At 38.2% G+C, this 15,646-nt stretch overlaps 1 long non-coding RNA gene across 1 annotated transcript; it reads left to right on the forward strand.

Annotated features, from left to right (window-relative positions):
- Positions 1-12,213: 12,213 nt before the first annotated feature.
- LOC118681515 (uncharacterized) lies at positions 12,214-14,039 on the forward strand. Its single transcript, XR_011396622.1, has 3 exons — positions 12,214-12,678; positions 12,740-12,909; positions 13,218-14,039. It is a non-coding gene; the product is annotated as an uncharacterized lncRNA (long non-coding RNA).
- The last annotated feature ends 1,607 nt before the right edge of the window (positions 14,040-15,646 follow it).

The following is a 15,646-nucleotide window of genomic DNA, read 5'->3' on the forward strand; positions in this document are numbered from 1 at the left end:
GCTGGTATCTGAAGGATTCGCAAACCAGCTACGCGAATGGAAAGTGCTAGAAGACTACACAGGTAGCGATCACTAATACATATCCTACCTCATAGGTCCAGACAAAAGTCAAGTAACAACTAAAAGAAGAGGAACACGTAAATGGAACGTTTCCAAGCTAGACTCAGGAAAGCTCCTCGCAAGCATAAACAAAAATCTACCAAAATACCACGCAAGTAGCCCAGCTATGTTTATTGTCAAAGAAACACTGAGCAGCATCACAGAGGCATGTAAGGCAGCCATGCCCAAAATAAAAGGCGGACATCCTAAGAAACAGTTTATTGGTGGACACACGAAATACGAAATCTGAGACAAACTTGCCTGCGTAAAAGACGACGATACACAAGGGCTAGAAGAAGAGGAAGAAACGAAATGAAAGAGCATAGGGATTTTAAAGCTGCGAAAACTGAGCTGAAAGATGCAATAATAAAGACAAAGAAAGATAAATGGGAAAAGCTACGTAGCGATATAATCAAAAATCCTTGGGGTCTCGGATACAAGATTGTAATGAGAAAGCTCGGGGCGAAACAGTCCATCCCAGAGTTAAATGCTGCAGCCATGGAGCTCATCGTAAACACTCTGTTCCCAACATAAGTTCTGGGAAGAGACCCACCAGAGTATATGCAAGAGACCTCATGCCCACCATTCACTCTGGAGGAAATGAGCATGATCGCAAAAACTTTAAAGGACAAAAAAGCCCCTGGCCCTGACGGGATACCAGTGGAAGTGATAAAGCTAATCGCCGCAGAACGTCCTCACTTATTGTTATCCATGTATAATGCATGTTTGAACGAGGGCATCTTCCCAGAAGTATGGAAGAGACAACATCTGACCCTGATAAGTAAGGGCAACGGAGACCCAGAAATACCATCAGCATACAGACCTCTGTGCATGCTAGATACAGCAGGAAAGTTACTAGAAAGGCTGTTGAAACCCCGCATAATGGGCGTCATAAACAATGCTGGAGGCTTATCAGAGCGACCAGGCAGGTCCACAATCGGAGTCGTTGAATACGTCGTGCGCAGCGTGGACAAAGCCAATCGAAAGAACAACTCCTCGAGACCAATAGTCCTCCTCGCAACAATAGACATAAGAAATGCATTCAATAGCGCAAAATGGATAAATATGATAGATGCATTAGAAAGCCGATTCAAAACTCCCCCCTACCTGATGAAAATGATACGAAGTTATCTTAAAGACAGGCTATATGACACAAGTGACGGCCCTCAAAGAAAATAAATCACCTCCGGAGCAGCGCAGGGATCCATACTTGGACCAGACCTATGGAACGTTAGCTACGACGGAATTTTAAACGTCGAAATGCCAGACGACTCTTCCTCGTTGGGTACGCGGACGACATCGCTGCCATCATAACAGCTAGTAATACCGACATAGCCAGACGCAAACTTACACAAGTCATGCTGCGAACACAGACATGGTTGGACTCACACGGCCTTAGCCTAGCCGCAGAAAAGACCGAGCTGATCCTGCTCACTAGGAAACATATCCCGTTGGAGGTGAACATGAAAGTTCATACAAACGACGAAAACCCTAAAATACCTAGGTATAAGAATGGACAACAAACTGACGTACTGGGCTTAAATTCAGCGCGCTGCTAAAAAGTGAGCCAATATAACCATGTCGCTTTTAAGACTTATGGCAAACACCGGAGGTCCGCTTGCAAGCAGAAGGAAACTGCTCATGGACACAACACAGTCAGTGGTAGTGAACTGTGGACCGATACATTAAATGTGAAACATAGACGGAAAGTAGTTGCTAAGGTGCAGAGAACAGCAGCCCTGAGAGTCGCCTCGGCCTACCGCACTGTATCCGAATCCGCAGTGCTAGTGATAAGCTGCGTAATCCCAAGAGATCTACTCGCAAAGGAGAGAAGACAACTCTGGTTACGGAAGAAAAATGGAACGGAAATACACATGCAAACAAGGAAGCAAACACTCGAATTTTGGCAAGATCGGTGGAACGAGCTGTTTCCAGAAGAGAGCAGCGTATGATACGAGCTCGACAACCGCCGGGGCGAAACTTGGTACTGGAACAAAGGCAAGTGCTAGTCAACGACCAGAAGCTAAAGCTGGCTCCCGGCCCATACCAAACCCTGGGGCGAAAGCTTGGCTGCTAAGCAGGGGAAGGAGGGAGATGCCAAAAGTGCTGCTACTAGTTGTGCGTCGGCTGGAGGATGGCTTGTTTTTAGGATAGAGGAATGGAAGAGCTCAAAAAATCCAGAAAAAAAAGCCAAGATATCGAAGACTAAGGGCGTGACGGCCGCAAAATCATTAGCTGATGTGGTCCGGATCTGCATTATCATTGGTGTGCTTTATGGGGGATATCCTAAAGGAAAAATCCCAAGAGCCCGCTGAAAATGGGTGCAAGCCGCTCTGACGGATGTGTCCTGGAAGTGCTTAAGCAATCCATAAGAAATCTGTAGAACGTAAATTAGCTACGGGTTCAAAAAGATGAGGGTCATGGCGTACCAGTCGGACATGGATGCAGTAGATAACTTGGCATCGGAAACGGATTGTGGAGTCCTCGAGTGACCTGGAGAACACTGAGCAAGGAGAGTGTACTTCGGAGTCTGAGCTTGCAAACAGGCTCTCTAAGCCATATATGTACCCTGAGAGTGATCTTTTAAATACTCTCAAAAAGACGCAGAAAAGACAATAACTAATGCACCTTCTCCAAATAAATCTCCACCATAGCAAACTAGCTTCTCTATCTTTAGTTAACCGCATAGCGAAAGAACGGCCTGACTTCGTCCTTATTCAGGAACCATAGGTTAATGGAGAGCGTATTTGCAGACTGAAGACACCAGGGTATAATTTATACATGGCAAGCTGCGTGGGTAAGGCATGTCATATTGGCTAGTAAAGCTTAATACACAGCTATAGAAATAAAGACACTACAGCAGTAAGCGGGGAGAGACACAAATAAATATCGACCGATGTCACTCTAAATGCCGTATGATGAAGAAGAAGTACCATCGCAGCTGATTAAAGAGCTGGTACGAGACAGCGAAGCATTCAAGTATTCAATTTTACGAAAGGGGTCAGTAGCTCTTTAATTATTTACTAGGAAATAAGCTTTTGTTATGCAACAGAGGCAGTATGACAACATTTATAACTAGAAATCGACAAGAAGTATTAGCCATAACACTTGTGTCGGAAAAACTTGTAGATAAAATTACCCATTGGAGAGTTCTTGAGGAATACTCCTTTTCAGATTACCGCTATATTATGGATGCCCCTGCAGGTGAACAAAGACGATCTAGACATCCTTGTTAAACAGTTGACAGTTTCTTGTCGACAAGCACTATAGGTGGCTTGTCCAATAACACGTAGTAGGGAAGAATTTGGCCCCCCTGGTGATCTCCCGTAATTAAAAACTTACAGAAATATTGCAGGAAGACTGAGATAACTATTATAACCTCTTAAGATCTTATAAAAAACGAGGTAAGGAAGGAAAAACGAAATTCGTGGAAATCTTTTTGTAATTATATCGGGAATACGGCAGAAGCGTCTCGACTTAGAAAAATAATGGCACAATCTGTACATAACATTGGATTCCTCCAGAAGCCAGACCACAACTGGACGGTATCCAGTGAAGAGTCTCTAGGCCTGCTAATGGATACTCACTTTCTAGGCAGCTTCGAAAACTACACAATGTAGTATACACTGAGCAGTGAAGTGGATGCAAAGTCCCCTTCTGTAGACATAGTGTCAGATAGTAATGTTTATTGGGCGATAGGCAGATTCACCACACAATGGAGTATACACTGAGCAGTTAAGTGAAAGCAGAGTCCCCTTCTGTAGACATAGTGTCAGATAGTAATGTTTATTGGGCGATAGGCAGATTCACCACACAATGGAGTATACACTGAGCAGTTAAGTGGAAGCAGAGTTACAGCAGTTGCAGCAGTCCAATCCAAAAGATTTCAGATCAATTACTCTTACCTCAATTCTCTTAAAAACTTTGGAAAGGCTAATAGAAATACACATAAGGAGCAAACTAAACCCACAAAAATGACAGTTTCGCAGCATGCGTATTCTAAGGGAAAATCCACAGAAACGGCATTAAGTTCCATAATTCCATAACCACGGGTTTCGAAATCTTACAGAGCTGAATATAAATCCAATATTGCATCCCCTTCCAGAGAAGAGCAGGAAAGGGGCGCAGGGATAAGCATCTATACGGATGGTTCTAAACTAGATATCCGAGTGGGCTGCGGTGTCGTCTCAGCTAAACTAGATACCAAAATCAACTTTCGACTTCCAGACCATTGCAGTGTTTTCCAAGCGGAGGTCACAGCAATTAAAGAAAGCTTTCTTGTTGTACAAGGAGTGCGATCACAACAAGAAATACTTATATTTATATATACAGACAGCAAGGAGGCTTTGAGATCACAAATCCTAGGATTTCGTCTAAGGTAGTGAAATAATACCTAGATCTCTTAGCGGATCTAACATCCTATTTCACGATAAACCAGCAATCTGTCCCAGAACATAGTGATATCCCCGAGAACTGTGTAGCAAATGAACTAGGCAGAACAGGAACCACCCTACAACTAGATTCCCGTAAAGAGGGTATAAGTATATGGTATACGCACATGCCGACTGTTAAAATTCAAATGGAATGATATAAGAACTGTAGTAGGATTACTAACAGGCCGGCGCAACTACAGCGCACGGTTAAGGTGTCATGTAGCTGTCTGGCCCCCATCTACGCGAACTGTAGATTAGGCCATGTCCCGAAGGCCTGGAGACAGGTTAAGGTTACGTTTATTCCGAAGGCCGGTAAAAGCTCTCATGTCGGTGCAAAAGATTTCAGACCCATCAGCCTATCCTCGTTTCTGTTGAAAACGCTGGAGAGACTTATGGATCTGTACATTAGGTGCAGAATACCGAGGGGTAAACTGTTACGGTCGGGTCGGTCGACACTGCTTTGCATGATGTAGTGTCATGGCTGGAGATAGCGCTGTTGCACAAGGAATTTGCAGTGGGCACCTTTCTCGACATCGAGGGGGCCTTCAATAACGTGCGGCCAGAGGCAGTGGTTAAAGCCCTCGAAAAGTTTGAAGTGGAATCGAACCTCGACCACTTAATTTTCAGTCTTCTTTGCGACAGAACTGTGGTAGCGGAGTGGGGTAGTGCCAAGTCAACCAGAAAGGTTAATAGGGGAACTCCGCAGGGGAGTACTCTCCCCACTGGAGGGACATTGCCGGTAGGTGCATTGCTGCGAGGTATGCTATTAGGCTCAGGGAAGCTGGGCTTTTGAAGAGGTCCGAACAAGGACACGCCACAAATTCTCTCCTCATTCAGCTGCATTCCTGAAAATTTGGATCACTGCGTCACAGCGGCCACTCGAGGCGGCTTTTTCTCTGCTCATATCCCGACGAGGGAGATGTGGAGGGGAAGAAGCCGCTGGAGAAGAGGCGTGGTGAGCTTTTTCACGGATGGGTTGAAGGTATGAGGGAAAATTGGAGGGGGGTTTTCTGTAAAGAGCTCTACGTCAATCTTTGATTCAGGCTACCGGACCACTGGATCGTTTTTCAGGCGGAAGTGGCCACGATCAAGGTGGCGGTAGAAGTACTGTTACGAAGTGCAGCTTCGTTTAGAGAGGTGAGCATTCACTCCGACAGCAGAGCGGCAATACAAGCCCTGAGTGCGCGAACCATGCATTCAAAGCTAGTCAAGGAGTGTCTGTCCTCTCTAGAATTAGCATCCGGCTACTTCAATATCAGGCTCGTTTGGGTGCCTGGTCACAGCGGAATCGCTGGGAATTGCAAGGCCGATGAGCTGGCCAGGGGTGGCACCCTTGCCCCGCTCACATCGGAATGGGATCGAGTTGGTTCTCCACTAACGTCTTGCATTCTGGCTCCTGCGCGACTGCGCGATTTTTCTGGCCGAGAGTGGATTGCAGGAAGTCGGGGGATCTTCTCGCCTTTAACAAAGTTCGACTCACCGCCATGGTAAGAGTTCTTACTGGGCACTGTCCAATGGGAACTCATGCGGTGCGGCTTAGAATACTACCCGATGGGAGTTGTCAAAGCTGTATGGAGGAGGGCGAAGTGGAAACATCCCGGCACTTTCTCCTCCACTGTCAGGCTTTTGCTAGGTTGAGATTGAAACATCTCGGCAACCACACTTTTGGCGGACCAGAAGATTTGGCCGAAACAGATATTGGCCGTCTCAACAAGTTTGTCATAGGCACAAAGCGCTTTGTCGACATGTAAGGGTCTATTGATCCGGCTCATAGGAGTTTTGGGTACCACAACGGACCGGCGTTTAAGCTGTCCAAGTGTGATCCTTCTTAGGATCGACCCTCTAACCTAACCTAGCTAACAGGCCACTGTCTAATCGGCAAACATGCCAGTATACTTGGAACGCCTTATAAGGACTATTGTAGAAGCTCTCAGGAGATAGAAGACGAGGAGACCATTAAATATCTTCTATACCACCATTAAACAGCCTTCTATAGGTGGTATCACAATGGGCCTCCTAAAAGCCTAGGTGTGTCGTAAGACAACAACTCTACCTACGTACCTACCTAGACTGTCGATTAAAGGCGTTTTGTGGGCGTGACAATAGTACCAATGCACACGTATACCTAGTTTTAGCAAGATATCTTAATTTTTACTCAAGTTATGGCCTACACTTACTTACGGGCGGACTTACTTTTTCCTCAGATATTGAATATTTATAAAATTTCATCATATATATATCGTAATGAAATATATCTCTGAAAAATTAAGCGGTAATATTTCGATTAATAAAAATTGTGGCACTAATAAGATAGATATAGTGTTTTGTGTTAGTTTGGTTATTTTATTATAAATATCTCGAACACGAAGCAAAATGTTGTAATCAAACTAAGTGAATAATTAATGTTTTTAATATAAAGTTTGCCAACACCTAAAAGCGTTTGATCCTTGAAAATTACGAAAGTATAAAATGTTCGTTGTCGTTGAACTTGTCTCTTAGTTCCTTGTTTATTACCTACTTTCTACGGAAAACATAATGCATCTAGATGTTTTCTTATATAAACATTATTAGTCCATTTTGTTTTTTTTCAGAATCAGGATTTCACAAGTGCCTACCCTAATTTCTCGAATAAGGACAAAAGAGATAAAACGGAGTATGTGTGCATATAATATTTAGACTAACATAATGATGGGATGCAAATAAAATGTATTACTTTGCAGGTTCTCTCCGACGGTTTTAACATTTGTTGGAGTTCTAACCTTTATTATAATGATCGTAGGTATACAAGTATTTGGAAATTTTCTCACCGTTGCTGCTTTGTATAAATGCCCGAAAGTTCGAAATGTAACCGCCGCTTTACAAGTATAATAACATATGTGCTTATGTTCGCATATAGGAATAGATTTACAAAAACAGTTTATAACTTTAATAACATAAGTTAAGTCGACTTAACTAAATTGTTTACAACCTCATTCAATAAGTGTGTGTAATAATCTTGAAACAATAAATACTGTACTCGAGCTATTTTACATTTGAAGGAACTTAAGTTATTCAACAAAATTATGTTCAAAATAAGCAAAATCGGTTCATTTAATCACCGAGCTCTTATTTAGAGGACCAGACGTTCTCGGGCCAACCCGCTGATACCGTAATTATCATAAAATCCAATTTTATTTGAAAAATTACGTTATACCGTGCGTTCAAAAACAACATTTTTGTTTTCCAAAGTGTAGGTATCGTTTATTGATAAAAATGTTGTAATTATGGAAAACACATAGTTTTATTATAGCTGACGTTTATTCAATACTTATTTCAATCTTCCGCGTTATTTATTATAGCCCGACATATTCGATGGCAATTTAGTTTCAAATTTTCGGCATATTCCACATGACCTCCAGGTATGTTGGAGTATCCGAATGAAATCTTCTGTTGTCATTAAATGTTTTCTTGATATTCTGGCTTTCATTAAAGCCAAAACATTCCCTATTGGATTAGTGTCTGGTGACTGTGATGGCCAATTTAAAGTAACATTATGGTTTTCTTGTTTCCATTGAGTACAGAGTTCGCTCCTATGTTTCTAACTATTCTCTTCTTGCAGTACCCAATCAAGGTTATTTTTGCCGTACAACATTTCAGCTGACTTTAGTAAAGTACAGGTTTGATTACAGTACTGCTGCGTTTGATGCAAGATCTCTGAAGTCTGTCCCGTACTGTATTTACATATGTGTATATCTAATCCCTTTTTAAACAAAATTTCTTTAACTTCTCTAACACTACACTGAGCAGTGATTTCTTCTAAAAAAGGAGAGCAATATCTTTGTCCTCACTTTTAGATGTCACGCAATTCCTCCCTCTTCCTGGTTTGTCCGCGAATTAATCGCGCAAAGGAAATTGTTATTTTTTTAACGCACTGTATAATTCAAACAAATCTGAAAAAATAATTTTAAATATATTTTTATATTTGTTTCAGCATTTTTAGTAGATACTAATTAAATTTTTACTACATAGATGGAATTATATTCTTTATCTGTAATTTCGCCATTATTTACAAAATCCTTTTATCAAAACAATGTACATATGCATATGTACGTGGTTGCTACTACTTATATAATAAATACATTAGATCCTTAGATGTTAATAAAAATGGATTTGAAAAAATATTATTTCTTTTAGTTGTTAAATTAATATTTAAATATAAACATTATTTTTATACTCTCGCAACCTGTTGCTACAGAGTATAATAGTTTTGTTCACCTAACGGTTGTTTGTATCACCTAAAACTATTCGAGTTAGATATAGGGTTATATATATATAAATGATCAGGATGAAGAGACGAGTTGAAATCCGGGTGACTGTCTGTCCGTCCGTCCGTGCAAGCTGTAACTTGGCTTAACACGCCCACAAAACGCCATTCATCAAAAACAAATAAATTGCCATAACTAAGCCCGGCAATAAGATACAAGACTGTTATTTGGTACACAGGATCACATTAGGGAGGGGCATCTGCAGTTAAAATTTTTTTAAAAGTGGGCGTGGTCCCGCCTCTTAATAGGTTTAATGTGCATATCTCCTAAACCGTTAATGCTATAATAACAAAATTCACTGGACGCAAATGTTTTTAGCACCTATACTTACAGTGTGAAAATGAAACGTGGAGACAACCCCGACCTCTTCCCATATAACGGTACTGTTAAAAACTACTAAAAGCGCGATAAATTAAGCACTAAACACGTCAGAGACATTAAATTTTATCTCTGGGATGGTATGAGATGACTTTATAGGAACCGCGTTCAAAATTAGACAGTGGGCGTGGCACAGCCCACTTTTAGGTGAAAACCCATATCTTGAGATCTGCTTAACCAATTTCAACAAAATTCGGTACATAACGTTATTTTCATATTTCTATGTTATAGTACGAATCGAACTACAACCACGCCTATTTCCCATATAACACCATTTTCAAGTCCATCTGATTCTTTCACTTTCCACTATACATATCAAGCAACAATGATTATATCGGGGTAAAACTTTGCGTAAATAATACGTTTAAAGTATGCCACCTTGTGACCAAAAATTGTCTAAATCGAACCAAAACTGTTCAAGCCCCTAAGTACTAAATATGTGGACCCCAGTGCTGAGTTGTGCAGAGTTGACCTTCTACCGAAAATATCAGCCAATCCACAAAGAAATCTCAAACGAGTATACCATTTGACTTTGCGAGAGTATAAAATGTTCGGTTACATCCGAACTTAGCCCTTCCTTACTTGTTTTTTACTATTTTGGGGATTGAACAAATTGAATAGAGCTAGCTCAACAAGGGATGATAGCTTCGCATAAAAAACTGATCTGCCAAATTTTAACATAGAAATATCAAAAAATCAAAGAATCCCATTGAAAAAGAAATACACTGCACGTCCCCTGGTAAGCACACCTTCATTAGACTAATACCAATTTTTTGGTATTTTTTATTATTGACTTGCAGCTATTTTAATGTTTTCAGATTTTCTCCTCTTTGTGTGAACAATCACTGGTAAAGAAAACATGCGATAAGAATGTCCCGTTATACATATGTTTTTTGCTATTTTTTGTTCATTTTTGCTGAAAACTGTGCTTTATTTTTGCGTCATTAGGTTAGCAATGCAATTTGATTTGCATTTATCTTCGGAATTTGAATTCGTATAACTCCCAATTTTTTTGTACTACTAACTTTTTTTAATATGGCTTAAGGAAAGTTGTTACCGATTAAAGAAAATGCAATAATCGAAACATATGATGAGAGCTTCCAATGATTGAAAGATCGAAAAAAGTTGCCAGAAGTCGAAAATGTACAATTTCTTGCGTAATATGTCAGAATTCGGCCGAAATAATAAAGGCGGTAAGAATAAAGGCATATCCGATGTTAACCAGATTTTGAGCAAAGCATCCAACTCCTATTAATTGACCGCCAAGATAAGAGCAAATGCTGGTGTTAAAGTGAGCTTATCTACTATTCAAAGGGTGCTAAAGAAACAACAAGTAAGGAAGAGCTAAGTTCGGGTGTAACCGAACATTTTATACTCTTGCAACTTGCAAGAATCAAATGTCTTCAGGTGATAGAAAAACTTTTTATTAAACAAGTAAGGAAGGGCTAAGTTCGGATGTAACCGACCATTTTATACTCTCGCAAAGTCAAATGGTATCCTCGTTTGAGATTTCTTTGTGGATTGACTGATATTTTCGGTGGAAGGTCAACTATAGGCAATGGGGTCCACATATTTAGTACTTAGGGGCTTAAACAATTTTGTTTCGATTTAGACAGTTTTTGGTAAAAGTTGGCACACCTCAAAGGTTCTATTCGTGCAAAGTTTAATCTCGATATATTAATTGGCGCTTTATCTGCATACTGTAATGTGAAAGAATCATATGGAATTTAAAATTTAGTTATATGAGAAGTAGGCGGGATTGTAGTCCGATTTCCTCCATTTTTACCGTTAAAATCGGTCGAGCAGTGAACAATGTTATTATCCGATTTCACCTATTTTCACACTATCGAGAAAAGGGTTGATTTGTCTTGTGCAAATTTGGGTGATATAGCTTGAATAGCTTAAAATATATATACGTTAAACTTGTTGGGGGGTGAGCCCACGCCCACTCGTTAAAGACCGTAGGTGCCCCTCCTCAATGTGATTCGTGCTGCCAAGTTTTGTATCCTAATTTACGGCGTAGTTCTGGCACATTAAACTCCTTACTTTTTTTCCAAGAATTATATGTACCAAGTTTTATTAAGATTATTATTTTTTACCCAAGTTATCGCTTGCACAGATGGACGGACGTAGAGACAGACAGTCACTCGGAACTCAACTCGTCTCATCATCCTGATCATTTATATAAATATAAATTTATGTTATCCCTATATCTAACTCGATCACTTTTATGTGAAACAAACTACCATTAGGTGAACAAAACTATTATACTCTGTAGCAATGTGTTGCAAGAGCTTAATTATGCTCGAAGAGAAACACGATATTATTTTCCACTAGAGCACAAGGCCTGAAAATCCGATTTGTGCTGCGTTGAAATTTAATTTGGAAGGCCCGATGTATACAATTATTAATTCCATGATCTTCGGAAGGAGGAACATCAGTTGAAACGACTACATAGTGAGCGGTATGAAGGTGTGGGAAGCCATATTCTAATATGATACGTGCGAACTGCAATTTTTGAATACTTACAAGTATATCAATGCAAACTATTTTAAAAACATTTTGGAAACTGCTATGTTCATTTTAAAAATTTGTTTGGACGATACGATAGCATCGATTCACACTTCCCGGAAGTTTAAGTTTAGGATTGAAGGACCAACCGTCGATTTAATGTAGTGGACGCCTATTTCACCTGACATTAATGTAATAGAAAAGGTGTAGGGATGGTTACTTTACCAAGTTTTCGAATCTGGACGGAAATATTTCACTAAAGAGGAATTAGTTGAAGGTTTACAAAATGACTGGTCATCAATTTCCTTAAATTGTAATGGAAGATTGTATGAATCGCTACCAATCGGATCTTTTAGATCATTCTTAGCAAGGCGGGATCGACTCATTATTAAAATGATATACAAATGTTTAAATTAGTTAATACATAAGTTTAAAAAAAATGTATGTCTAAATATGTTAAAGAATGTCAAAAAAGGTGATATGTGCTAAACTGTCGACTTAATATAAAAAAGCCAGTTCTTTTGATGATTTAAAAAAATATGTAAAAAAGTAAAATACCAATTGTTGTTTTATTTATTACATTCTAGATTCTTTTGTTTTGTTTTGATAGATTGATTATTTAAACCTCAAGTGTGCTAACCTGATGAAGCGCAGTGTATTTATTTTCGAAAATAAAGAGTTTGTTTACGTTGGGTCTCTCTTTTAGGGCAAAAACTGAGGGGGTGAACAATAAAATCAATTAGGGAAATAATGGACACCCTAATGTATATATACTAGTTTAAATTATGATGCACTATAAAAAAAATAATAATGAAATAATTTATGAAAGTAAATTTTGCTGCAGACTAGTTTAGTTAACAAGGTTATGTAATGTACAAATTACAAGTGATGGGAGTGGTGAAGACGACTTAAATAAGAAAGGAAAGCAGGGAAACTATGGGAAATCTAAAGCTGTACCCCTTTGTAAAATCTCATATATACATATCTGAACATTTGTTTATTTTTGCATTCCAGTCTATGTATGGCCGATTTACTATCCTGTTCAATAGTACTACCTTTCAGTGCCTTGCGATTTTTGAAAGATACGTGGACTCATGGAAAATTCTTATTTAAGCTAATACCTTCATCCAATATGGAAACATTGGAGTATCGCTGTTGTGCATTGCAATGATAACAATCAACAGGTAAGAATTTACCTGCTAATATAATAACTAAATTTTGAAATTGCTTTCTTTGCTTTATTTGTCAAGATGACTACAAAGGCATTAAATAGAAAATATAATATAACAAAATGTTTCTCATATTTTAACTATAACTAAGTTTTAAGACGTTTTTTATGTTACGACTATTATTATGTGGGACCATTAATGATTTTTTATCTCGCTTAGTTGCTCAATGTGTTTCTATAAGACCAATTTTCTATTAAAATTATTTCTATGCAAATCAATAATTTAAGAACGTACTGCAATATTTGTAAATACTTCTTCTGAAGGTATATTATGATTGCTCATCACGCTTCGTACGCAAAAATATACAAGAAACATTGGATTGCTATCATGATAATATTTTGGTGGGCATCCTCCTATGGTATGCAAATACCAACGCTGCTAGGTGTATGGGGAACGTTTGACTATGATGCGAAGTCTGAAACATGTTCTATTATGAATGCCATGGCCAGCAAAATTAACGAACAAAGTGTTGATGCAGAGTCCCTGGAAAACCTCATTACAGGCGAGAATAGCTACAAAAAACAAGTAAACAATTCTTCTCGTACCGCTACACATGCCACAAGGAGCTCCATTGGTCAACCATTCGTCGCATTTCACATAAAGAGTCCCGAACAAGAAGCTCCACCGAATACTCATGGCAAGAGACGACATCATTTTGGAGGAAGATGAAGTGTCGACGCCACCTCAACCGGAAGTAAAGACGATGTCAACTATGCGCAAGGACGGTGTCCTGAAGAAAGTCCCATATTATGGCCAAAAAATAAATATCTCCAGATAATGACGTCACACTTATAGCTAAACCAAAAATTATAAAGACTACTTGATACGCTTTAATGTTGTTACAATATTTATACATTTAATATAGTTTACAATAAGTAGAAGTTAAGAATATACGAGATAACAAGATAAATTAAGTTTGACTTCGCAATAAGGCATTATTTTTTTGTACCTGTTCGATTTTTTACGATTTTCTAACCAAATAGAAAATGCAGAGTTTGAAAGTCGAAATTCGGACTGAAAAGGTTTAGACAACTTAGTATTGAATACAGTTATACATGAAACTTAGAGATATTATATATTGACTAAGATTTGTTATTTAATCAACATTTTTCCGTTGAATATACATTGATTTCGAATTAAAGTATATTATAAGCGTAATAGCGTTTTTCTATTAATCAACTCCAACAACAATAGCTTTCATATATACCATAAATAGTGGAACAGAAGGGTATACTTGTTTATTAAATTGTATTGTATTATTTCTTTTACACTTCATCAGGTTAGCACACTTGAGGTTTAAATAGTTTTGTAAAAATTTTAGCTGTTATTAACGAATCATTTTTGTAAACAAAAAAATTAATAATTTGAATTAGTCATCAGATTAGCACATATCATATTTTTTAATATTCTTTAACATCTTTAGCCAAGAACTTTTGTTTTTAAACTTATGTATTAACTTATTTAAACCGTTAGTCTAAAACTTATAAAATGCCATAACTAAGCCCCAAAATAAGATACACAAACTTTAATTTAGTACAGTGACTGGCAGTAGAGAGGAAGATCTGTTTGAAAATTGCGTGGCCTTCTCTCCTAATAGGTTCAAATGCATATCTCAAAAACCACTAAGTTTATATCAACTAATCAGGGCAAATCTCTTTGGCACGTCCTCAAATAGTATGATCGAACGATAACCACTCTAACTCCCCATATAACAGTCATATTTAAACTACTTAAAATTCATTCACTACGATTCTTTCCTAATACATTATATATATATGTATAAAGTATATATAAAAGTAGCAAATAACGTTACAGAAATGAAACTTTGCAAATGTAGGCACGTCTAAAATATGTCGAAACCATAACTTCTCAAGCCCCCATATACCAAATAAGGGTCTGTCAGTGCTCGTCCTTTCCTGTCAAAAATGAGCAAAATCAGAACATTATTTCCTCTAGTTCCCATGTACACACATAATATGAAGATTTTTGAATTGCCTTGTTCTTTTTATACCGTATATTATATATACCAAAAATGTTTTCAAACTTCCAGTTGAGTTATTTTTATGAAAGTCAGAGAGCATCTTTTTAAAATTAGGTAATATTTTGTCTTGTTGTAAAAAATTAATATAAGAATTGCAAGCTTCCGGTTGGCTTTGTACTGTATATAAAGGTCAAATAAGATATCTAAGCAATATTAAATGAACGTATAATAATACTATATTTGAATGTCGAAAATGTGCGAAAACGGTGCACGAATTACCACAGCTTGCATATACCACACATGATTTTCGTTATTCTAGGAGACTTTATGCCGAATATATCGGCCAACGTGAGTTGTCTTAATAAAATTATATGAAAACATATTATTGAGTATACTTGAAAAAGTGCATGCAATCAGTTCAGGTCTTCCCGTTTCCCCAAAATAACCGATTTAATGATTTCCGACTATGAGTTAAACCAGTGTAGACCTTGTCCTAATCCTCGTATATTTATTATAACGACTGGTCTGGTGACCTTTTTCCTCATATACCCAATGCATTAAATGTATCCTCTTGGTTGAACTAATATCTCAATTGAGTTAATTATGTTGATTTTATTATCATCCCTATAATTGGGCGAGTACAGCTGCTGTTCGACAACAAAATACCAAATTGTATTTTGAAAAATCGATATTCTCTACCGCATAAAATTA

This window comes from Bactrocera oleae, chromosome 5 (assembly GCF_042242935.1).
Source record: "Bactrocera oleae isolate idBacOlea1 chromosome 5, idBacOlea1, whole genome shotgun sequence".
Taxonomy (NCBI): domain Eukaryota; kingdom Metazoa; phylum Arthropoda; class Insecta; order Diptera; family Tephritidae; genus Bactrocera; species Bactrocera oleae.